The sequence below is a fragment of the Anolis carolinensis genome, chromosome 4, assembly GCF_035594765.1.
Source record: "Anolis carolinensis isolate JA03-04 chromosome 4, rAnoCar3.1.pri, whole genome shotgun sequence".
In the NCBI taxonomy this organism is placed as follows: Eukaryota; Metazoa; Chordata; class Lepidosauria; order Squamata; family Dactyloidae; genus Anolis; species Anolis carolinensis.
This window is the reverse complement of record NC_085844.1, coordinates 127,117,663-127,141,582: the sequence shown is the minus strand read 5'-3', so window position 1 is coordinate 127,141,582 and position 23,920 is coordinate 127,117,663. Positions and strand designations below refer to the sequence as shown.

At 41.0% G+C, this 23,920-nt stretch overlaps 1 protein-coding gene across 3 annotated transcripts in view; it reads left to right on the top strand.

Moving 5' to 3' along the window:
* tnr (tenascin R) overlaps positions 1-23,920 on the top strand; it is a 676,393-nt gene that overhangs the window by 239,553 nt on the left and 412,920 nt on the right. For all 3 annotated transcript variants that reach the window (XM_008108947.3, XM_062979422.1, XM_062979423.1), the window contains exon 2: positions 7,444-7,588. The gene's annotated coding sequence lies outside the window, so the exon portion shown is untranslated. The remainder of the gene's footprint in view (positions 1-7,443; positions 7,589-23,920) is intronic.

Here is a 23,920-nt window from a genome sequence, read left to right as displayed (position 1 = left end):
TTTAACTTCGTTAAGATGTGTATTTTTATCTGCCTCTATTTTGATTTTTGTAAGCCAACTTAAGTTCTAGGGCTGGAGAAAAGGGCAGGAAAGAAATAACAGGAAGAGGACAGGGAAGAGGATGAGAACGAGGAGAAATACAAATGAGATTTACACACGCACAGCAGATAACTACTGGATAGCAACCCAGGCCCCATCCATACAGGCACTATACATCTGTCTGAGGTTTATAAAACATCCACTCCCAATGTGATCGCCAACCCACATTCAACCAGAAACTGCCTGTTAAAAACTCACCTGAAATTCCAGATCATGCCATAAAATGTGCTGAAGTTATCACTGTATAAACAGTGCAGTGCTGCAAAGCTGAAGCATTTGGAACACTTGTCAAGACAGGATTAAATTCCAGGAGTCACAAGCAGAAGCTGAATTAAGAGTTTGGCATGAAGGTAAACAAATGCCTCCCCTCCTGAAAGAAAAGGACAGCAGTCCTATGGGACTGCTGGATTTCAATGCCTTAGCTTCCTCTGTTTTAAGTCAAGTTCTGATCAATTCTTTTCAATGAGCGCTTTTCACCAGAGAAGCTAAAAAATAATGGAGCTTTACAGACTCGATTGCAGCTTTAAACAGGTTTGAGAAGTGCCTGCATAGGCACTCTGAAGTGAATCAGATTTCTTATATCCAAATCCTGCCCAAAATTAAATGGTTGTGTGAAAGGGCCCTTTGGCCCCTTCTACACTGTCATATAATAAAGATTATCAATGCAGATAATCCACATTATTCCCTTTGGATTATGAGTCTACACTGCTATATAATCCAGTTCAAAGAAGATAATCTAGATTTTATATGACAGTGTAGAAGGGACCGTAGAGATCTACTCCCTAGTTTTAAAACACTATTCAAGACACTGCTTGATTCCCTTGCACATCCTCAACGGATCCGTAGACCAGAGAGTCTATGGAAAGATTTCAGGGGGTCCGTGAGCTTGAATTGAAAAAAAAAACCTTTTTTTCTTTGACTTCTAAAATGTAGCATTTCCTTCACTTATAAACATATGCAATAACTTACAGTAGTATGCATTTCATGTCACATTACATTTATTGCATATCTCGAAAAATCGCCTATACTCATCCATACTGTTGAAATTACTGAAGATATTAGCCCTGATGCCAGATCATACATAATCATAATCACAGTCCTGCTGTGTACAAACTATTGTGCAATGTAGTTGGCCAACTATCTGGCAACACAAATAGGTAATAAATATGCCAATGTTGAATGTCATAAAAGTATCTGCCACTACATTCTGAGAAGGAATCCCTGATTTTCACCTGACTAGCAGAGGAGTTTGTGGAATAAAAAAGGTTAAGAACCCATGCTGTACAACATCCATGTTAAATTTTAATTGTAGTAGGTCTTCAAAAATGAAGGCTAATAATCAGAAGTGATGAGAAGGTTTTAATTTTTTTAAAGGATATGTAATTCCTTGAACATTAGGAGAAAGGGGTCTAGCTATGTACTAGTTTTCTGTTTGCAGAGAGATTTTGTTCTTTTTTCTATATTCAATTATCCTTACATTCAATTGTACATTCTGATGTGGTGTGGTGCCAGTAGGACTCTTACACATGATATTCCTGAATATGTACATATTATTTATTGATTTAAAACGTTCTGTCCTGTCTTTCCAGTAGAGTATTCCTAAGCCAGCTAACAATTAAAAGAAAGCTCTTCCGCTTTGACTAGATGCCTGTGGCGAATACCATGGGTCAGGACAGGGGTCCTCAAACTTTTAAAGCAGAGGGCCGGTCCACAATCCTTCAGACTGTTGAGGGGCCGAATGATCATTTGAAAAAAAACCAACGAGCAAATTCCTATGCACATTGCACATATCTTATTTGTAGTGCAAAACAACAACAATAACAATGAAAGACCAATACAATATTTAAAAATGAAAATAATTTTAACCAACATAAACCTATCAGGATTTCAATAGGAAGTGTGGGCCTGCTTCTGGCCAATGAGATAGTCAGGTTAATTAGGATTGTTGTTGTGTGTCTTCAAGTCATTTCAGACTTTGGGCAAGCCTAAGTCCAAAATTATTTATTTATTCATTTACTACATTTATTTACTACATTTATTTCCCACCCTTCTCACCCCGAAGGGAACTCAGAGCAGCTGTATGTACATACAATATATTATATTATTAGCATAGCACAATATTAGCATTATATATTACTATATTGAACTATACCACTATACTGTAATATTATATGTAATATATAACATATAATTAATATTATTATATGGTATTATTATTAGTATTATATTGTATAAAATGATAATATTATTATCAATATCATATGTATATACAATATATTATATTATTAAAACTGATATAAAAATATATTATAAATGAGGGTGGGGGCCAGGTAAATGGCCTTGGAGGGCCGCATCCGGCCCCCGGGCCTTAGTTTGGGGACCCCTGGGTCAGGAGCTAGAGGCAGAGCCCATGTGACCTCAGCAATCTTCAGCACTTTCTTGCTGCTCCCTGTGGCGAATCTGCATTCCCCTGAGGGCCTTGTTTCTTTGAACTGTAACAGGAGTGTTATAAAGCTGCTCTCTCCAGCTAACTCCAGTTGGGAACCCTTATATCCACAGGGCTTAAAACACCCATGTCTCATGATGTTGAATGTGGTTGCATGTCCACCTGAGCAAAAACAGAATTCTGGCAGCTCAGCAGCAGAACAAACTACAGCACCAAGAAAGGGGGAGTTAGGAGAAGAGGTGACAAAAAAGGCTCCAAGTCTAGTAACGATGTGTGTGCATAAACCTACCTGACTATTCATCTTCTAGACTCCCAATGTGGTTCAATAAATATATAGGCAAACAATGAGGAATTCTCTACCCTTTAAAAAGGAAGTCAATCTTGGTAAAAGCTTAACCCCTCTTGTGACCTCACCACACTTACCAAATTCAACATCCCAGGATGCTTCCAGCCTTCTTTGGTGGTGGCGCAGTGTGTTAAAGCGCTGAGCTGCTGAACTTGCAGACCGAAAGGTCCCAGGTTCAAATCCCGGGAGCAGAATGAGCGCCCGCTGTTAGCCCCAGCTCCTGTCAACCTAGCAGTTCGAAAACATGCCAATGTGAGTAGATCAATAGGTACCGCTCCGGCGGGAAGGTAACGGCGCTCCATGCGGTCATGCCGGCCACATGACCTTGGAGGTGTCTACGGACAACACTGGCTCTTCGGCTTAGAAATGGAGATGAGCACCAACCCCCAGAGTCGGTCACAACTGGACTTAACGTCAGGGGAAAACCTTTACCTTTTAACAACAACAACAACTTTATTTTTATATCTCGCCTCCCTCTCCCCAAAGGGACTCAGAGCGGCTTACATGGGGACAAGCCCGATCCAACAAAGATTAAAACCAAACATAGATTAAAACATATCTCAATAAAATCAACAACATTGCAAGAAGACAATAACATAAAAACAGCATCATCAACAGCCAATAGTCTGGGCAGTAATGGGTACTGAAATCTGGGGGGAAGAGAATTGTGCAATAGAATTTCGGAACAGGGCTAGTGGACAAAAACGCAAGGGCCAATAATAAATTAGAAGTAAAAGAGGAATTTCAGTTTAAAACGCTAAACCTATAGGAGGAAGGACAGGGATAAAGTGCGGGAACTGCTGGTAGATATAGTTGGAGGCCGAATATCTTGTGAACTGCTTAATCGAAAGCACAACGGAACATCCACATTTTTAGCTCTTTATGTAACGTGGACAGTATGGGTGCCAGTCTAATCTCCCTGGGCCACCACAAAGAAGGCCATCTCCCTCGTCCCCATCAAACGTGCTTGAGATAGAAGTGGGAGCGAAAGAAGGGCCTGCAGATCTTAGAGCCCGCGTGGGTTCGTAGGAGAAGATGCGATTGTGAAGATAGGCAGGTCCCAAACTGTTTAGGGCTTTGTTGATAATTGCCTGCACCTTGAATTGGGACCGGAAACTTATTGACAGCCAGTGGAGCCCCACAACTGCCATCACACAATGTTGTGTGACTTCCAGCAGAGATTTTGCCCCCAACTGGGTTGGAAGTATCCTTGGAAGCTTGTCCGCAAATCTGTATGGGCGATGCTTACCCGTGTGATGGAAGAAGCGTTACTGCACCAGAGAGGAGCACAGGTGATGGCGTTGCCCCTTGCACCTGCTGTTTCACCATGCCTGCTGATAAAATGGTATGGGGAGTCTCCACTGTGGATTTTTTTTTACACCAAATGATACAGCAGTGCTCCTGTTAGAAGTGAAGATAATCTGATAGCTATTAGAAGTAAGCAAACAGCCTTTCTCCTCTTCTCACTCGCCCCAGCAAATATTTGTCATTGTTCTGTGCCTTTAAGACATTTGTGATTAATGATTACCAAATAGTTGAATCTAATGGCCAAAACATTGAACACACTGCTTGGTTTGATTCACAGCAGAAACATTGCATCCCACCATTAATGTGAGCCATGAGGATGCAGGATTTACCCCGGAATTTCCAGGATGTTCTGTAGTGTACCTGGACTTTTAGGGTAGTTCTACACAGACACTGTAATGCAGTTCGAAGTTGGCTTGAGGGTGGGGTACCCACAGTATGCATCAAGCCAGAAAAACACGTAAAATTGACTAGGAAGTATAGAATAAGATAGATAATGTACTGTAGTTAAATTATATCCCATGCAGAGACTGAAACTGGGGTGATCCCAAATACACATTGATATGTGCATCAGTGTATCTCAGCGGATTGGTTAAGAAAAAAAAAAATCTGAATTTTCCAATAGCTGTCTAGTGGTTCCATGGGTTTATTCTGATCTGGAACCAGCAAATAATATGGCTAGTGTCCCAGCCTGAAATCGGTTCCTGGGGTATTTGTGTCACCCCAGGCCTGCACAACCAGTTTCTCAGACTCCAGTTTCCCAAAGTGTTAGCCAGCTTGTCCAATGGTCAGAAATTATGGGAGCTGAAGTCCAAAACACCTGGAGGGCCACAGGTTGGGCAGGCCTGGTGTAGGTGCTGCACAGTGAAACTGATTTGTTTTACCACACTTCCAAACTAGATTATAGTGTCTGTGTAGAACCACCAATAGAAATGTGGACAGTTGAACTGAGCTGGATCAAGCCCAATCCACTGTTTTCACCTACATGGAACTCACTGCTTTACAAAGCAAACAATCTGGGATCAGATCCTAAAATATAGGGCAATGTAGAAAGGACCTCAGACTGGCTTTTAAAAACCAAATCTCTAGCCCTTGTAAGAGTAGAGTTATTGAACAAATATACAGCCCATTTTCTGTCCAACAGTTTGACAAGAAACAAAACTCATCCTGTATTTGAGAGTGTTTAGCCAATTAATGAAGTATCACACTGACAGTAGAGCTAACACATTAACCAAGATGGTCTCTCACTACAGTTCTCTAGTTTCCTGGATCAATGTTACAAATCTACAGAAACATCTGGTGTTTTAAGGAGATTCTAGCCGAAGCCTGTTCCACAGAGATCCTTGTAAAGCCTGATAGTGTAACCACATTCAAATCAATATACTTTGAAAGCCAAATAATCCTCAGTTACATAATCTTGCTGTCCCCTTAATATGTTTCTCAGGTTTCAGGTGTATAAAACAGGGATGTAAATTAAGTTACTGAAGAAAGCAAAAGTTATTTTAATGATTTGTTCCAGAAGATATTTGAAAACAGCACCATTGTTGAATACAGTTAGACGTTCTGGACTTCTTTTACACAAAACTCACATATGGCTTTTTGCATACCAAACAACATTTTATGCAATATGTTTGAACAAAAATTTGGAAATATTCTGTATAGCAATATGGCTGGCCTTCCACATTTGCAGTTTTTAACTTTTGCAGATTTGAGAAAAAGAATTATCTTTGGGGATCTCTACCTCCACCAGGGCAATTTTTTGGAAAACAATGAAAATCACACTGGAGGAGCTAGAGATTTCTTAGAGATAACAATTCTTCAGTGATTCCTAAGTTTTCCAATTCTGCTAGAAGGTGACCATAGAATCACACAGGAGGATTTAGGGTCCTTCCAGACAGCAACAAAATCCATGCCAAAATGGGTTTAAGAAAACCACTTTGGTGCGGATTCCCATTCCTACTCCCGCCAAAAACCCAGATTCTCCCAGGAAGGGTGGCTGCTACATGCTATCCCAATAACTACAAAGGATGGAATGCAATCCTTAAAAGGTTTCTTTAAAAACTTGCCTAGCTGCTATTAAGGTGCTCCTTGCATTCTCCTAGCACAGACACACCAGGAGACCACGGGGGCGGGGAGGGGGCAATTACCCTCCCCCGTCTCCTAGTGCATCATATTTTTGTGCCAGGAGGATGCAAAGAGCATCTTAATGGGGCCTGGTAAGTTTTTAAAAAAAGTTTTAAGGGTTGTTTTGGGGCCTGAGGGGGGGGGGGGAGTTGGGCAGTGGGCACCATCCTGGACCGCTGGGCTCCAGGAGCCCAAAAGGTTTGGGATGGCAAATGGGGATTTTCAAGAAGGCCTGGATCCAATGGGGTATTTTATTAATTCGGAATAACCTCGGTTATTCTGAATGAATTCATTTTTACCGTGGATGTTGTTTGGATGCTTCCAGTAAAAACCCAGACAGGTCTCAGTTTTAAGGCCTTTCTGGGTGAGCCCTTAGATTTCTAATGTTTGTGGTGTGGACTGCTTCCTCAGCCTCAATTCCAAAACTTCTTTTTCTGCATACATTTTGCATTTCCTGACCTGCTGTTTCATAGCCTTTACACAGCTGCAGGTGTTTTCTTGGTCTTCATATTCTTCTGATATCACCAGTCAGGCCACAGTAGTGACATCTTTCATTCAGTGGTTTGGTGTATTATTTCTTCCACAGCTGGAACGTTTTTCCAGAGGTGTATCTACTTTTATTTTTTTTCAAGGAGAAATATAATGTGTTTGTGTCATCCATGTACCCTCCTTTTCCACAGTTCTCAAAGTTGGCACTTATCACATCTATGTGCTCTTATTTGTAGAACCTATATCCAGGGCAAAGCAAAACTAAAGGTTAACTGTGGCCCAGACAGTAGTCTTGTATTGCATTTTCTCTTAATTAATTTCAAAATAGCACATCCCTTAGCATTTGTGTCAGAGTTGCACCATAATTGCCATTCTGAGAAGGTTTGCTCAGTTCTGCTGGAAATGCTTCTCCTGTCTTCTCAGATCTGTGTGATTGCAAATTGAATTTGAATTGTTCTTCTACTTCTCTGGGAGGCTGGGGTCAAATGGTCCTTCAGAAGACTCACTAGTTCTCCAAAGAGAACTAGTGAGTCTTCTGAAGGACCAAAGAGAACTAGTGAGGTATAGTAGGATTGCGTAACAAACTGTAACACCTTTTGAGGAGAACTACTTTCTTCTTATCTTCCTCTCTTAGGTATCTGGTGGGCGAGGAGTGCTAAGACATCACAGTGCTATCACAAGCTTTCAGCTGTTGATGAGCCTCTGAGAAACATCTGTTTTTTCATAGCAGCAAGATCCACTCATCTCCATCTCCAAAGGATACCTCTTCCTTCTTAAAGGTTTGTTCTCAGTCCCATGAGGCCTGCTTTGTACACATTTCACAAATTTCAGTTTCTCGCTAAAAAGCTGTAAGAGAACATAGGTCCTAAATTATCTGCATGAGGACTGGCATTTTTTACAGTTGAGGTGAGGAATGATATGGCCACATTTGCTGATCACATCCAGACACATCTCATTTAAGCATGGGTCTAAATACTCTCACAAACCTATTGTGCTCTTTTCAGTAGCTACTTTAGGTCTAAAATTAAACTTGATAGATGGTTCTCACAGAGCCATTTCAGATGTCTGAAAGTCATAAATAATTGTTTATATTGATTGTAAACAACACAAAAATCTTCATAAATCAATAAGCCAGTAAATTTGGTAAAGAGCTTCAGAAAAAAATTCTCCAATGTGGGGTTGAGAGAAGGGAATTTAAAATGCAACTATGGTTCAATATAAGCCTTTGAAAACATTTTATAAATCCAATCTTAGACAATTTACCTGGAAGATCTGTAAGGTTTTATATTGGTTGCCTTCTGACCAATCAGCACCCCAAAATTACTGCCAAAGTCGCTAGCTTTTCTGCAGCAGCATTAGCTTGTTGGCACAAGATACTGTCAAAGTCTTAGAAGGTTTTAATACTTATTTTAGTTTTTACCTTTGTCATTGAAGTATATAAATGTTTAATACTGTTTTAGCTATCACATTCAATACTGTTTTTTAAACTCTGTTTTTGACAATGTTTCCTAATACCTAAATACATGTCATGTTCTTATTTTGACGTTTGTTCTTTTTTGGTGCTGGTTATTGACCATAATAATAAAATATATATAATTAGATTCTCTCAACCTCTACTGGGTAGCAAGACATGGTAATATAAGCAAGTGTTTGGTTTTTTTGTAAAAAAAAAATGCAAAGAAGGCAAAAATAATATCCCAATTTCCTATTTGTATATACAGTAGAGTATCGCTTATCCAAGCCTCGCTTATCCAAGCCTCTGGATAATCCAAGCCATTTTTGTAGTCAATGCTTTCAATATATCGTGATATTTTGGTGCTACATTCGTAAATGCAGTAATTACTACGTAGCATTACTGCGTATTGAACTGCTTTTTCTGTCAAATTTGTTGTATAACATGAAGTTTTGGTGCTTAATTTGTAAAATCATAACCTAATTTGATGTTTAATAGGCTTTTCCTTAATCCCTCCTTATTATCCAACATATTCGCTCATCTAAGCTTCTGCCAGCCCGTTTAGCTTGGATAAGTGAGACTCTACTGTATGTAGTAATAATGAACCTTGAGCTGACAGTGACTGCCAAGGAAAGCATATTGGGGTAAAAGATAGCTTGATAATGTCAACTAAGTGTTGGCTGTTATGAAAAAGGCAAAATTCATGTGAGCAGTAATTATGAAAGGGATGAAATCATACATTTGATGAAATGTAATAGTATATCATGTGGGCTTGACAGTGCTACTGATAGGTGGATTTGTAATTGGTTGAGCAACTGAACCCAAAGGGTGCTCACCAATGGTTCTACTTCTTCCCGGAAAGAAGTGACTAGTGGGGTGTCACAGGGTTCTATCCTGGGCCTGGTGCTGATCAACATTGTTATCAATGACTTGAAGATTTAGAGTGCATGCTTATCAAGTTTGTAGATGATGCCAAATTGCGAGAGATAGCTAATCCTCCAGAAGACAGGATCAGAATTCAAAAAGTCCTTCACACATTAGTGACTTGAGCCAAAACTAACAAAATGAATTTCAATAGGGAAAAATGCATGGTACTACACTTAGGGAGAAAAAGTTGAAATGCAGCAATAAAAGGTGGGTGACACCTGACTTAAAAACAGTACATGTGAAAGGGATCTAAGAATCTCAGTAGACCATAAAGTGAATGTGAGTCAGCAGTGGAATGCGGCAGCTGAAAAAACCAAAATGGTTCTAGGCTGCATCAATAGTTTTATAGTGTCTAGATTCAGATAAATAATACAGTTGTCATTCCGCTTTCACAGGAGTAGTGTTGCAGGACTCTCACAAAAATGGGAAACTGTTAATATCTCCCCCTCCAAGAACCCCCCCCCCATATTTACCATACATCATTATGTACAGTAGAGTCTCACTTATCCAACACTCGCTTATCCAACGTTCTGGATTATCCAACGCATTTTTGTAGTAAATGTTTTCAATACATTGTGATATTTTGGTGCTAAATTCGTAAATACAGTAATTACTACAAAGCATTACTGCGTATTGAACTACTTTTTCTGTCAAATTTGTTGTATAACATGATGTTTTGATGCTTAATTTGTAAAATCATAACCTAATTTGATGTTTAATAGGCTTTTCCTTCATCCCTCCTTATTAGCCAACATATTCGCTTATCCAACATTCTGCCAGCCCGTTTATGTTGGATAAGTGAGAGACTACTGTACCTGTGCTGATGGGGTGGAGGGAGAAGAAGATGGGGGAATGGGAAAAGGGAGGGAGGGCGATTCTTTGTGTGATTCTTTGGTGTGAATGGAGAGAGTACTGTTGCTGCAAGAACAGTTGCTGCAGCCCCTTCCCACTAACCAATGCTTTCAAATGAATTACTATTCAGTACAGACAAGAGAAAGTGTTTGTTTGATTAAAATATTTTATATTGCTCTTTATCTTTCCAATTACTAGATAATATATAATGACAAAGTACCTCTTCACGTAACACATACGTTGTGAAATCAATTTCTATAAGATATAGTTATGGGCCCCTGGTGGTGGCGCAGTGTGTTAAAGCGCTGAGCTGCTGAACTTGCAGACCAAAAGGTCCCAGGTTCAAATCCCAGGAGCGGAATGAGCTCCCCCTGTTAGCCCTAGCTCCTGCCAACCTAGCAGTTCGAAAACATGCAAATGTGAGTAGATCAATAGGTACCGCTCCAGCGGGAAGGTAATGGCGCTCCATGCAGTCATGCCGGCCACATGAACTTGGAGGTGTCTACAGACAACGCTGGCTCTTCGGCTTAGAAATGGAGATGAACACCAACCCCCAGAGTCGGTCACGACTGGACTTAACGTCAGGAGAAAACCTTTTTACTATGGCTACCAATCTGTTTTTTTGAAAAGGAAATAGGCAGATTCATAGAGAAAACTGTGATCAATGACTACTTGTCATAACTGCACTTTCATGCCTTTGAATACTACAGTGGGAAAGGGACTCCTCTTCCTCCTGTCCTGCTCCCAGTCTTCCCATAGATGCCAGCTTGATCATGCTGGGAATTGGGATTCATCATCCCGCCCAGCCAGAGTAGAGGCAGACAGGCTCTTGTTCAGTTCCTAAAGAAAGCTCTCACTGTGAACTTTGTAAGAAAGCATGGATAAACAGCTTTCCCCACCTATTCCCTAACAAAAGCCTAGGAAAACAGAAAGCATTCATTTGGCAAAGCTACTTCCACAACCTTTTTCAAAGCAACCCAGGAGATCAGCAGTAATTGAGCACCAAATTACTATTGGCCAAATGTGGATTATACTGCCGCAGGGCACATCCTCTCGCAAACCCGAAGTCAAGTTCCAGGTGAAGAAGGGCAAATGCCTGCCTCTTTCTTCAGCACTGCAAAGAATGATCACACTTAATTGGAGGCAGTTTGGATTACTGTTGTTTTAATATATGGGAGAAAGGCCCTAATATGTCATTATTGTTCAATTACACTGTAACTACTGATCTGTTACTCTGCAGCCCACCACTTAATGCCATCCTAATTACAAGCTCCTCGCCATTCTTTGGGAAAGAATTAGTCTGATGACAATTTCCCCTGTAATTGGATATTGCAGGTGCATAAGAAGGAGTGAACGTCATGCTGGCTTTGTTATTGCTTGGCTGGTTACCCTGTCATTATCTCCAGGTCTTTCCAGTGCGAGGGATTTGGCATTTCATGAAATGATGGATGGTTACCTGGCAAAAACCAGAGCTCTCTCTGGATATCTGCCTGCCTTTTTATTTGTTTGCTTGATCTTGTAACTAAAAAGGGAAGCCATTCATTGGAAAGCATGGGAGGGATCCCAAAACGCCTTCAGGAAGTTCAAGCCACAGAGCATACTTGGGCTTGAAATGTGCCTCCTCTCCTTTTGGCCGAGGCCAGTCTGGTCTGCTTAGCTCCTTGACAAGTAAGAAGTTTGTTACTGTTGTCAGCACTGCTGAGCCCAGAACAGCTGGCAGAAAGAAAAGTGCTGTGTCCTGTGTTCTTATTCCAGGATAGTGTCATAAATGATGTGAAGAAGCAGACAAAGAACAGCCTGATTTTCAGATAAAGAGACCGCAGGGGATGGTTATATATTCCCTCTATATTCAGCCTTTTAGTGAAAGCTGAGCAGATGCAATATGGAAACCAAAACTAGAAAGTAAATGCAATTTGCCAGGATGTCATCTTTCCAATTGCTTAAGTGGTACGCATATAGAAAAGGATGAGTAATGCTTTGGAAGAAGAGAGATACTGAAGGCAGGTTTCATTCCCGCTTTCTGATGCCAAAAGCAAATTGATGCTGTGGGGCATAATTGCATGTATGGTATAAGTCAGCAGCCCTATTCATGGTCATAGGATAAATATAATATGTGTGCATTGTATAAAAGACTCCCATTTCTACAGGGCTCACAATCTGTATGCCTGATTGACAATGGCAATGCGAAATGGACCTCAGTTATAATCACTTTCCCCTCCACAACTCACACAGGGCTTGTCTACACTAGAAAAAATCACATTCACTCTGTAGGATGAAACACAGTGTTCTTAACTACAGTGATCCCTCACTTATTGCGAGGGTTATGTTCCAGGACCACCCGTGATAAGTGAAAATCCACGAAGTAGAGACATTATATTTGTGTTGTTTACAATCTCACTGGCAAGTAGCATCTCTTGCCCCTCCTCACTTCTCAAGCACGCGCATCCGCAATTGAGGTGAAAACAAACTGCTTCAGCCTCCTTTTCTCTCCCTTCAGCTTCTCCTACCTTCCTTCTCCTTAGGAAGGAAGTAGAAAGAAGGATTTATAATATTATTTTATTATTTATACTATTATTTTAGTGTTTATTGAAAAACCGCGAAACAGCGAATCCGCAAAAAGTGAACCGCAAAGTAGCGAGAGAACACTGTATTCACTTACAATATGTTTTTTTAGGCTTTAATCTGTTTTTTTAAACTTACCTTTTACCCCACAGAGCCCTTCCACACTGCCACAAAATGTGGCTCGAACCCAGCGAATCCGCAAAAAGTGAACCGCGAAGTAGCGAGGGAACACTGTATTCACTTACAATATGTTTTTTAAGACTTTAATCTGGTTTTTTTTAACTTATCTTTTAGCCCACAGAGCCCTTCCACGCTGCCACAAAATGTGGCTCGAACCGGCACATGTACTCTCTCTCTATATGTAGTTCCTGGCCTCTCTCTCTTTTTCTCTTTCTCTGTTTTTTTTTTTTCTTGAACAGGGGGTCCCAAACTGACCCTCTAAATGTTCGGATTTTATGTCAGCCCACTAGTATTGAAACCCCACCACATGAAGCTTTCAAGAACCTTTAAGCACTATTAATTTCTAGAAGAAGCATAGTTCTGATACTTTTATGATGTAGCCAAGAACTGAGTCATGCAAACAATTACGAATCCATTCAAGGGTAAGCTTTCCTCCCACAGACAGTGGCTTCCTGCATGTGATGAAATGGCAAGGCTATTACTTGGTAATTGTCCTAATTCCAGAGTAACACCCTTGTGATGCTAATTGTAGCTGTGTCACTTAAAGTGCAGCAAAATGCCCCATAGCTTTATGTAGCTAGTGAATATGTACAGAATATGAATTCCTAAATACTTGCCAGTAACTTGGAAAGAAACAGTCTAAAAGCCAAATGTGCCAATTCTAGATTTCAGAAAAGTAAAGTCTGGAGATATATTGAATTTTTGTGCATTTACTAGGCTTGCTCAAATAATTCGATTTCCCCGTTACCCGTTATTAATTCGTTATTTTCGTTTGTTTTGAAGCAATATACGGCCTTGATTGTCCACACGTCTGGATATCGCGGTTTCGAATCGCGAGAGGCCGTTTTTTCTTATTTCTTCGTTTTTTTCGTTAGAAAAAAAAAGCTTTTGCAAATCACCCAAACTCCCACCATTCAGGCCCTTTCCTTTTGCCCCTCAGCAAAAGGGGCGTCACGGGCTCAGCCAATGGGAGGGGGCGAGGGGGAAGGAGGCCGAGGAGGAGGAGGAAGACGGAGGGGGGAAATGGCCGCTGCCGCCGCCGCCTCGCCTCAGCTCAGGCCTGGTGTCTCTCTGTGAGGCGGGAAGGCGGCGGATGGAGCCGGGAATGGAGACACCGAGAGAGACAGAGAGGGGCCCGGCGGTGAGGAGGAAGAGGCCCGGGATGCGAGGGGGTGTGGGCCAGGCCCGTCCTCGGCTGCTCCCGGGGAGGGAGGGAGGGAGGGAGGGACTACGACTCCCAGGGGCCCAGATTCGCACCCTCCCTCCCCCCAATACAGGTCTCCATACCACGCTACATGAACTTGAATGGATAGTATACTGTGGTTGTGTTGTCGAAAGCTTTCATGGCCGGGATCACACTGTTGTGGTATGTATTCCGGGCTCTATGGCCATGTGCCAGAAGCATTCTCTCCTGACGTTTCACCCACATCTGTGGCAGACATAGAGGTTTTGACGTCTGTGCGAAGCTAGGCAAGTGGGGTTTATATATCTGTGGAAGGTCCAGGGTGGGAGAAAGAACTCTTGTCTGTGGGAGGCAAGTGTGAATGTTGCAATTGGTCACCTTGATTAGCATTGAATAGCCTTGCAGCTTCAAAGCCTGGCTGCTTCCTACCTGGGGGAATCCTTTGTTGGGAGGTATTAGCTGGCCCTGATTGTTTCCTGTCTGGAATTCCCATTTTCTGGGTGTTTCTGGGAAGGTAATGGCACTCCATGTAGTCATACCGGCCACATGACCTTGGAGGTGTCTACGGACAACACTGGCTCTTGGGCTTAGAAATGGAGATGAGCACCAACCCCCAGAGTCAGACATGACTGAACTTAACGTCAAGGGATACCTTTACCTTTACCTATATACACACACACACACACACACACACACATATGCAGGGACTATATATATATATATACACAGTATATATCACACACACACCAATTTAACAAAGTTTCAGCCACAAAAACAAAGTTTCTGAAGTAGAACAATGACTTTCACAGTAAAGACAACCCAATTTAACAGGAAATAAGACTTTCAAACCAGGAACAGATTTCTGCAATTATTAAAAAATGGTTTATTATAAAAGCTATGAAAATTCTCCAAAAATCAGAGGATAAGGGAAAAGTTCCAAATTTTGGTGAGCTATCAGTGTTAAATGTGTTCTACCACTGTACCAAGTTTGAAGAAGATCACTCAAAAAATGAGGGTGGGAGAGTCCTGTAAAGTCCTCTCCCTCTGTGCTGTTTTTGGGAATTGCGCATGCGCGTCCGCCATTAACGAATTAATTTTGAAAATAACGAATTTTCGTTAATTTCGAATTTTTTTGGGGGGCAAAATTCGGAAATACCTTCAGAAACGAAACGCTGCCCCCCTCTAGTTTTGAAACGAGTTTAGAATCAAATTTTTCGTGGATCGATCAAGCCTAGCATTTACACTGTAGAGTTAATACAGCCACTTGAACTGTCATGGCTTTGTGGGATTTATAATTTGGTGAGGCACCAACAACCTTTGATAGGAAACACCAAAGATCTTGTAGAATTACAACTCCTATGATCCCATAGTGAGCCATGGCAGTTAAATTGGTTTCAAATTGTAACAATTCTACAGTGTAGATGCAATCTCGGAATGCAAAGAAGATGCTGTTCATATCCTCAACCACTTCGCTCTACAGCTATTGTTCTTCATAGCATCTGCCACCTGACCTGTCACTGTTGGCTAACGCAGTCCTGGTTTCATATCTGCTAGGTTATTTGGACTTTTAATGAAGAGCTTGACCCAAAACCCTTTGAAAGTCCCAGCTGAAAAATAACCATTGGTCTACTCTCTCCACATGCTTCTTGACATTCTGGACATCCATCTACACAAGCTGTCAATTGTTTCTTTTCCCCAACAATGGTCTCTCCAGATCCCATTGTAATATAACAAGGCTGTAATGTCCAAGATCCCTCTTGAAAACTGGCATATTGGCAACTTTGCAGTCCTCATGTACACAGACTAATTTTTCCCAGGATCTCATCATATGGAGGTTTTCCTTCTACACACTTCAAAGATGGAATCCCACAGAGCCTATCGAACAATGCAGGACTGCTTCTGGCGTTTTTTCATGAGACTCTGTCTCTGCAGCATGTAGAAATGGGAGGATTTCAAATATGGGCAGAAATCGACTCCACTCCTCTCTCTGTGTACAGAAATGCTTAAAAAGGACTATTTTGCCTTGGGATGGTGGATCTGTCCGATTACTTTTTGACATTTCAGTGTGGGTATTCATGTGGGCTAATGCTCCTTCTGTTTCCATTAGTGGTTTAAAGATGGTGTGAGTCCTATTGAAAAAAAGTATTTTAAAAAGTGTACTGATCTCCTTGAGAGTAGAGATTTAATGGGGACAATCCCATGGAATGTGGTGTTTCACAAAGGACACCTGTCTCCTTTAGTGGAGGGGTTTAAAGGGGATGATGCCATGGAAAGAAGTGTTTCAAAAGGGATGTTTGCCTCCTTTAGTGTAAGGATTTAACAGGGACGATCCCATGGAAAGAAGTGTTTAAAAAGGATGTCTGTCTCCTTTAGTGTGCTGATATCCTTGAAATGGTTGAACTAGAAACAGGAGGAGGCAATCCTGTTATGGGGGTGAGTAAATTTTCTGCCTTCTTCAAAAACAGAGCACCACGAAACACCATGCAAAAAAGATAATTCCACCCGTTTCCCCCCCTCTTGTGAAGTCCTTAGACTAACAGCGCTTTTACATTTCAGCTCTTTAAGAGGTTGAAGTAGACAGCGTCTACTGATCTGTTTGCTCTCAATTTCTCAATAAGTCGTCATCAGCCTCCTCATCACCATTGGTTTTAATTCTTCATGCTAAACTAGATTGAATCCCAAATATTGAAACCAAGCATAATATGACTGAGATCCTGCATAGCGTAAGTGTAGTGAGTGTTTCGGAGACTATGATTCAAATACCTGCTTGCATGTGGAAACCCCTTGGGATACCTTGGGCAAGTACAGTAGAGTCTCACTTATCCAACACTCATTTATCCAACGTTCTGGATTATCCAACGCATTTTTGTAGTCTATGTTTTCAATGCATTGTGATATTTTGGTGCTAAATTCATAAATACAGTAATTACTACATAGCATTAATGTGCAATGAACTACTTTTTCTGTCAAATTTGTTGTATAACATGATGTTTTGGTGCTAAATTTGTAAAATCATAACCTATTTTGATGTTTAATAGGCTTTTTAAAAATCTCTCCTTATTATCCAACATATTTGCTTATTCAACTTTCTGCCAGCCCGTTTATGTTGGATAAGTGAGATTCTACTGTAGTACTATCTCTGCCTCAGAGGAAAGCATAGACAAAACCCATCTGAACAAAGCTTGCCAAGAAAACTATGATAGTGTCACTTTAGAGTCACCATAACTTGGAAACGGAGGCACTTAACACACACATAATATGATATGACCTTCAAGTTTTAGATATTCCACAAATAGCTGGCAAACTAGCACACCCATTGCACTATGGCAATTTCACTGCAGCAGCTGTTTGATATTCTTGTGTTTTATTGAAATTGTGTTTTTAACTACAGTAGAGTCTTGCTTATCCAGTGTTTTGGATTACCTAACACAATTTGCCTTTTAGTAGTCAATGTCTTTGTAGTCAATGTTTTCAATACATTGCGATATTTTGGTGCTAAATTCTTAAATACAGTAATTACTACATAATGTTACCATGTATTGAACTGCTTTTTCTGTTGATTTGTTGTAAAACATGATGTTTTGATGCTTAATTTGTAAAATCATAACGTAATTTGACGTTTAATAGGCTTTTCCTTAATCCCTCCTTATTATCCAACATTTTTGCTTATCCAACATTCTGCTCGCCTGTTTATGTTGGATAAGTGAGACTCTACTGTATTTCATTACTTTTATTGTTTTATTTTTTCCTATGTTTTTTTTGTTTTTGATGGATCATTTGTATTTGTATCTAGGGGCACTTGCCCCATATGTAAGCTGCCCCAAGTCCTAGTTGGGAGACGGTGGCGGGGTATAAAAAAGTTGTTGTTGTTGTTGTTGTTTTATTGTATGACACAGCAAACAAGATAGATATGCTGGATTTTGTTTCACAAAATCACAAGTCGAACACTTCCCAAGTGTCTAGGACTGTGTGATGTATTTTCGGATGATGCATGCAGATCCCAGTAGGGTGGCCTTTTGCAGTTGACAGATCGTAATTTTGTCAATGTCTATTGTTTCCAAATGCCGGCTGAGATCTTTTGGCACGGCACCCAGTGTGCCCATCACCACCGTGACCATGGAAAATCAGAGGATATTTAGAAGATCAGGGAGAACATTTCTTTGGGCTCTGGTTCTCTTAGGCATGGGTGCAATTTCTACTTCTGCATGACCCGATCAACACCTTCTGAAATCAAATTAGCCACCAAATATATTTTATCTGCGAAGTGTTTATCTCAACAACATCTTACAGCAGCAGTTTTCTTTTCTGCTATGGTGTGTGTGCATGTTTTTTTCTCTTTTAAATTCTGATTGGGAGACCTTTGGCTTTTCTGGCCTGACAAGCACAGGCATATCTGAGTGGGCAAAGAAGAGCTTTGACATCTTTTTAACTTGCAGAGATAAAAGCCAAAGCTGTAAATTCATTCACCGTTAGCAATATTTCTCTCTCAAAACTCATTAGTGAGATGGGAATTTTGGAGACACCCGCTGAAAGATTAAAGGGAGCCTGGCGAGGCTGCAAGGGCAACAATCTGTTGAATCCATTTGCAAAAATCAATGCTATTCTTTATCCAGGAAAGGATTCTTCCCCAACAATTAATAGATTAAATTAGATAGATGCCAGCAATGGGAGAAGTCAAAGGAAGTCTTATGTCTCATTTGAAACTTCCAAATGGAAACCGCTTCAGGTTGTGGTTCACTCCCCCTCCCCCTCCCTCCTGCGATGCCATAAAATTGCTTTTTATTTCATTGTGTACACAGTCAGTTCCAGCTCAGAAGATTTGATGACTGGGCACAGCACCACCATGTAAAAAAGGGACTGTATCCTGCCCACGGGGGGAAATCTTCAGCACTATCCTGTCAACATTTATAGATATGGTAGAGTGAATTGTGCATGTCTGAAGGATTCCAGTGCTCCTGGGCTCTAGTAGCTGATGCAGCATTTTGGATCTTTAGATTCTGGATGGCAGGGATGAGTGGCTGTGGCCCATTGCGTTTTTTCTTAGCCTGCAGTTTCCTTACGCTCTAGCCAACATCAATCTCGTCTATACAGGCAGGTTAATATGGGCTCCAAAGCCACACACACTGTTACCAACACATTGTGGCAGCAAGCTAGAGAACATATTAGAGGTGTGCATGGTATTTGTTCCATTTGTTTCATTCGGGTATTTGATTCGTACCGTCCATTCAGATGGCATGAAACAAAACAGCCCATTTTTGGATGAAACAAAAAGTTAAACAAAAAAAAGAAAGTTGCACGGTTTCTGTTTCTTTGTTTGGTTTTCGGACTACGTGGCTATCTTCACAGAGCCCAGGGAGATCTTGTACATGTGTTAGAGGAGGAAGAGGTGATATTTGGGGCTTTTGGCCAATCAGAGGCCAAGGAAACTGTGATGTCACCAGGGTATTTAATGGGGCGACCACCCCAAAAACGCCCATTGTGGGTGCGTCCTTTGTTGGTGCTGGCTGGCTTGCTCCTACTCGCTCAGCTCACTCAGTCTCTATACTAGTGTGCTTGCATGCTTGCTTGCTGCCTTGCCTCTTGCCTTGCCTTGCCTTGCTGCCAGGGGAAAGAGATTTGTTTGTATTTAATTTTTCCCAAGCTTGGCTGCTTGGCTTCTATTTTTTATTCTTTCTTTGAAGGGAAGGGGGCTGGGATTTTTGAAGGGGTGGGGTTAGGGTGAGTTTAGCTAGGGAGCACCTGCGTAGCTTCGGGGTGGCGGAAAGAAAGGGATATCTCTAGCTTCTATTTGCTGTACTGTAATATTTTTAAATCTTTAAATCTTTTATCTTAATTCTTTGTTTTAAACTCCCCTTTCCCCTCCCCCTGGAACTATATGCCCTTCATGAATGGCAATTTTCACCCCTCTAGCCCTAAAACTGAGGGGAGGGCGAGCCTTGGAATCCTTCCCATTGTCGCTAATGGTCCGGAAATTTTCAATTTTTTTTCCGGATGCAAGACAAAAACCCCATTCGGATAGGGTCCCATTTTTGGAAGCGGAAAACAAAAATGGAGCGGAATGAATAAAATAAAACAAAACAGATAGCGATTTCATACAAATACACATCACTAGTACAGACAACCCATATGAGTAATCTTACTGCCCATCTCACTGTCGCCACTTCTTGATGGCTGCAGAGCATCTTCATGGAGCTCTATGGCCATCTGGGAATGTGGAATGGAAGAAATATGGGCCAATCCATCTCCTTTTCCCTGCACCAATGAGTTCAGGGAAATGGGGATTGTGGCAGTGGCACATGTGAAATTGGACCCAATCCTGCTGTCGATGATATTTCAAAGTTGTGCGATTACTCTGGAGTTTTGGACAAACTCCAGGGCATTTCCCAACTTTTCTTAACATGGGGCTAAACCAATTTAACCCTGTTTATCCCATGGCAACCACTGGACGTTGTTGGGACAGCCAGGAGCAATTGCGCAGTGAGTATGGGTTTTAAACCTGTATAGACAAGCACATAGCTGATTATAGGAATCACAGTCTGGAGGTCCACCATAGTCAATCCCTTTTCAATGGGGATCCTGATGGGTAAGCTTCATAACTGAATCCTGTGTGCAATGACTTAGAAGAAATCTCACTGAGAATAATAGGACTTATTTCTAAACCAAATAGAATATGCTTGAGTTGTAACTGGGGCAGGTAATCTTTCCCTTTGCCTTCCTCTGCACGTGGCCTCATTCTACAATGTACTTATCTTGAAATAGCTCCCCATAAATATGAAACTTTAAAATCCACTATTGAAAACTCTTGATTGACTATTACTTAATATGTACAAGAAGGAAAAAAACGCTCTATCTCCCTCTCCTTGTCTCCTTCCCTCCTGCCATTTTCAAGTTAATCTCAGCAAGCTGTGAGCTAGGATTCCAACAATAGCTGAAGATCAAGAGCTTTATTCAAATCTCTCTCACAAATACACCCTCACTGCTTCTGTTTGAAGAGAGGCTATGCAAGATGCCATACCTCCATGGCATAGTTCATGTCTTGCATCCAGAAACATTTTGGACTCTCTACCTGAAAAAAGGATTCTGGGTAGTAGGTCTGGGAAAGCATCCAGGCATGAGCTCCTGGGAGGCCAATACCAGACTCTGTAGGTGGTGCTGAGTCAGATGGTTACCAGCTTTTTCAGTGTAAGACAGATGTTCCAGAGCTTGCAAAAGTTACTCTTTTGGATTAGAGCTCCCAAAATATAGTGATGATCATGTCTGGTCAGAGATTCTGGGAGTTGTCATGAAATGACAACTATTTAGAGTTATATTCTAATGTTCCGCCTTCATGCCTTAATGTCTCCAGATGCCCCTACTACGCTGTGTCATCATGTCATTATGCTTTTTGAGCATTTTGTTAAATTCTAGATTGGACATTCCTTGGGAGAAACACCTACATTTCTCCTTTTAGTGCTCTATAAAACTCCACAGCCTGAGTCCTATTAGTCAGTCAAAACTAGAGAGACCCATTGAATCAATTGATGAATGATGAAGCTGTTGATACAATAATTCCAGTGTTGTCATTAGGGTTGGTGTCACCCGGGGCGGTAACTGATGGCATCACTCCCATGAACCAGACCGGACTATAATAGTGTAACTAAAATACCAGAAAATGTGACAAAATCAGCAACTATAAAAAAGCAGCAGTGATTAAAACAAGTAGACATGTTTGTAGTGAGGGCAGATGAAATCACATGATTCAAAATGCAATTGTAATTAGGTAATATTTAATGTGCATGCTCATTTGAAGATTCAAAAAACAATTTAGCACCGAGTTTTATTGTGTTTATAATTTGTAACTACGGGGATTTTTTTTTAATTAAATGGTAAATCTCTGCTGAAACAATATGAAAAAAAATAAAGATCATCACTGAGGTTGGCCCACAACTTCAACAACAGACTAGCTTACATTGTGAAGTAACATGAATTGCCAAGATGTCTGCAGCTTTTAAACAGACCTATGCTGCAGACCTGTATCTGTTTTATATTAGGTGGTCTGCCATGCCTTTTCCTAAAGAAACCTCAGAACCTCAGTTTGGTGATCATAGTGAGCATTGTTAGAGATCAGTCCCTACACTCACTGACGCCTCTTCAAAATTCCTCTGGCAGGGTTCTCAAAGTTGTCAATGCAATTGCTATTAAACCATTTTAAAATTGCAGTATTCTTTCACCTTCAGCTCTGAATCTTTTTGTCCAGATCTTAGGTTGTGCAGACATCAGTTGAGACTGTTTGGTTAGACGAAAAGCTTGGGCTGAGCCTCAGTATAAAACCAAGTTCCCTGACATGGGCTGTTGGCTTACATTAAGCCACCAAAAGAAGACATACTCTAAGCACTGCTTACTAGAGGGCAATTGCTACTCACCCCAAAGAACTAGGGAAATGGCATTTATCAAGCACCACTAAGTCCTACAGCCAACTTAGCACAGTTGTTTACACAGCCTAATAGGGGGAAACTGGAGGATGAAGAAATGGATGTGATTGTTTACTGGGAGAAAAAGATTGGCAGGGGTCACTACCACAGCAGAACTTTATTGACACAGAGATCAACTCACTCAAAATCGATCTCTAAGTCATCTGAGAACCTCCTTAGGAAAAATGTACAGCAAATGTTCTTAAGCTGACACCTCTGGCAGCAGCAAAATAGGTTGCCTGTAAGAAAACAGAGAAAAAACTGTGTCATTGAAACTCTAGGGATATTTTTAATTGGCCACCAAAGACAGATACAAGATGAGATGTAAGAACTCCTCTGTGTCTCACTTTGTGTGTGTGTGTGTGTGTGTGTGTGTGTGTGGTCACAGTATTGCTAAGACCTTCCCGGGATGTGTAGATTCTGACTGCTGATGTCTCCATGTTTGCTTCTTTGTTTGCCAGAGTCAGGACTTTGGATCTGAGGTTGTTTAGTAGTCTTGTACTTTTCCAATCTCATCTTCACTTCCATAACTTGTAGAGCAGTCATTGAGAAGATTGTTTTTTCTTTTCAGCACTTACAGAGTGCTTTTCCTGACCATGGGCTCTGAATGTCATGTCTATGTATTTTTGATATAAAAAATAGGGTCTGAGCTTTTCTTGGGGATTAAAATAGAAAATGCAGATCAAACTGAACTCACCGTTATCTGCAGCTAGATAGCTGCCCGGAAAATGCAGAGTTTTTTTTTTCTTAATCTGCTAAGATACGCTGAAGCGCATTTCCATGTCCGTTTGAAATCAGCACTGAGCCACGACAGGATGCAAGAAGTGAGAACAAGGAAAAGTGAGAATTCCCATGGGAATGATGTGGTTTTATCTCTCGCAGGGTTGGGGGTGTATTTGGTTACTTTATGGCTAGGTGTGTGCCAGTATTTTTAAAGTGTCTCAGAACTATTTATTTATTTACATCATTTCTACCCCGCCCTTCTCACCCGTAAGGACTCAGGGCCGCTTACAAGAGTCGGCAATTCCATTGCCCCAAAAACACATTCAATAAACAACGGCAGTTCAATAAAACAATAACAATACCAAAATCAATTAAAAGTTATATTAACTCTATTAAAACATGAATTATAAAAAATATTAAAATGCGTGAGTAATTAGATTCATTTGCTGACACCTTTCGCGTACACCTTGATTCGGCCATATCATCTCAGATATTTATTCCTCAAATGCTTGAGCACTAGTGATTTCCTGACAAGCGCACCTTACTTTTTGGTTGGTCCCAGCTTCAAGCCTTGCATGGGATCTACTCTCATCTGTGGCAACACATTTTTGGGTATGTTCTGGACTTTCTGGTGATTTTTTAAAATGGGTTGTTTCTGGTTTGATGCATGCTACAGTAGACATTGGGGGTGTATATTTTATGGACAGCACACCCACGAGCTGTCTTCAAACTGGATTATAGTGTTTGCATAGAATGGCTCTCAGACAAATATTGGCACATG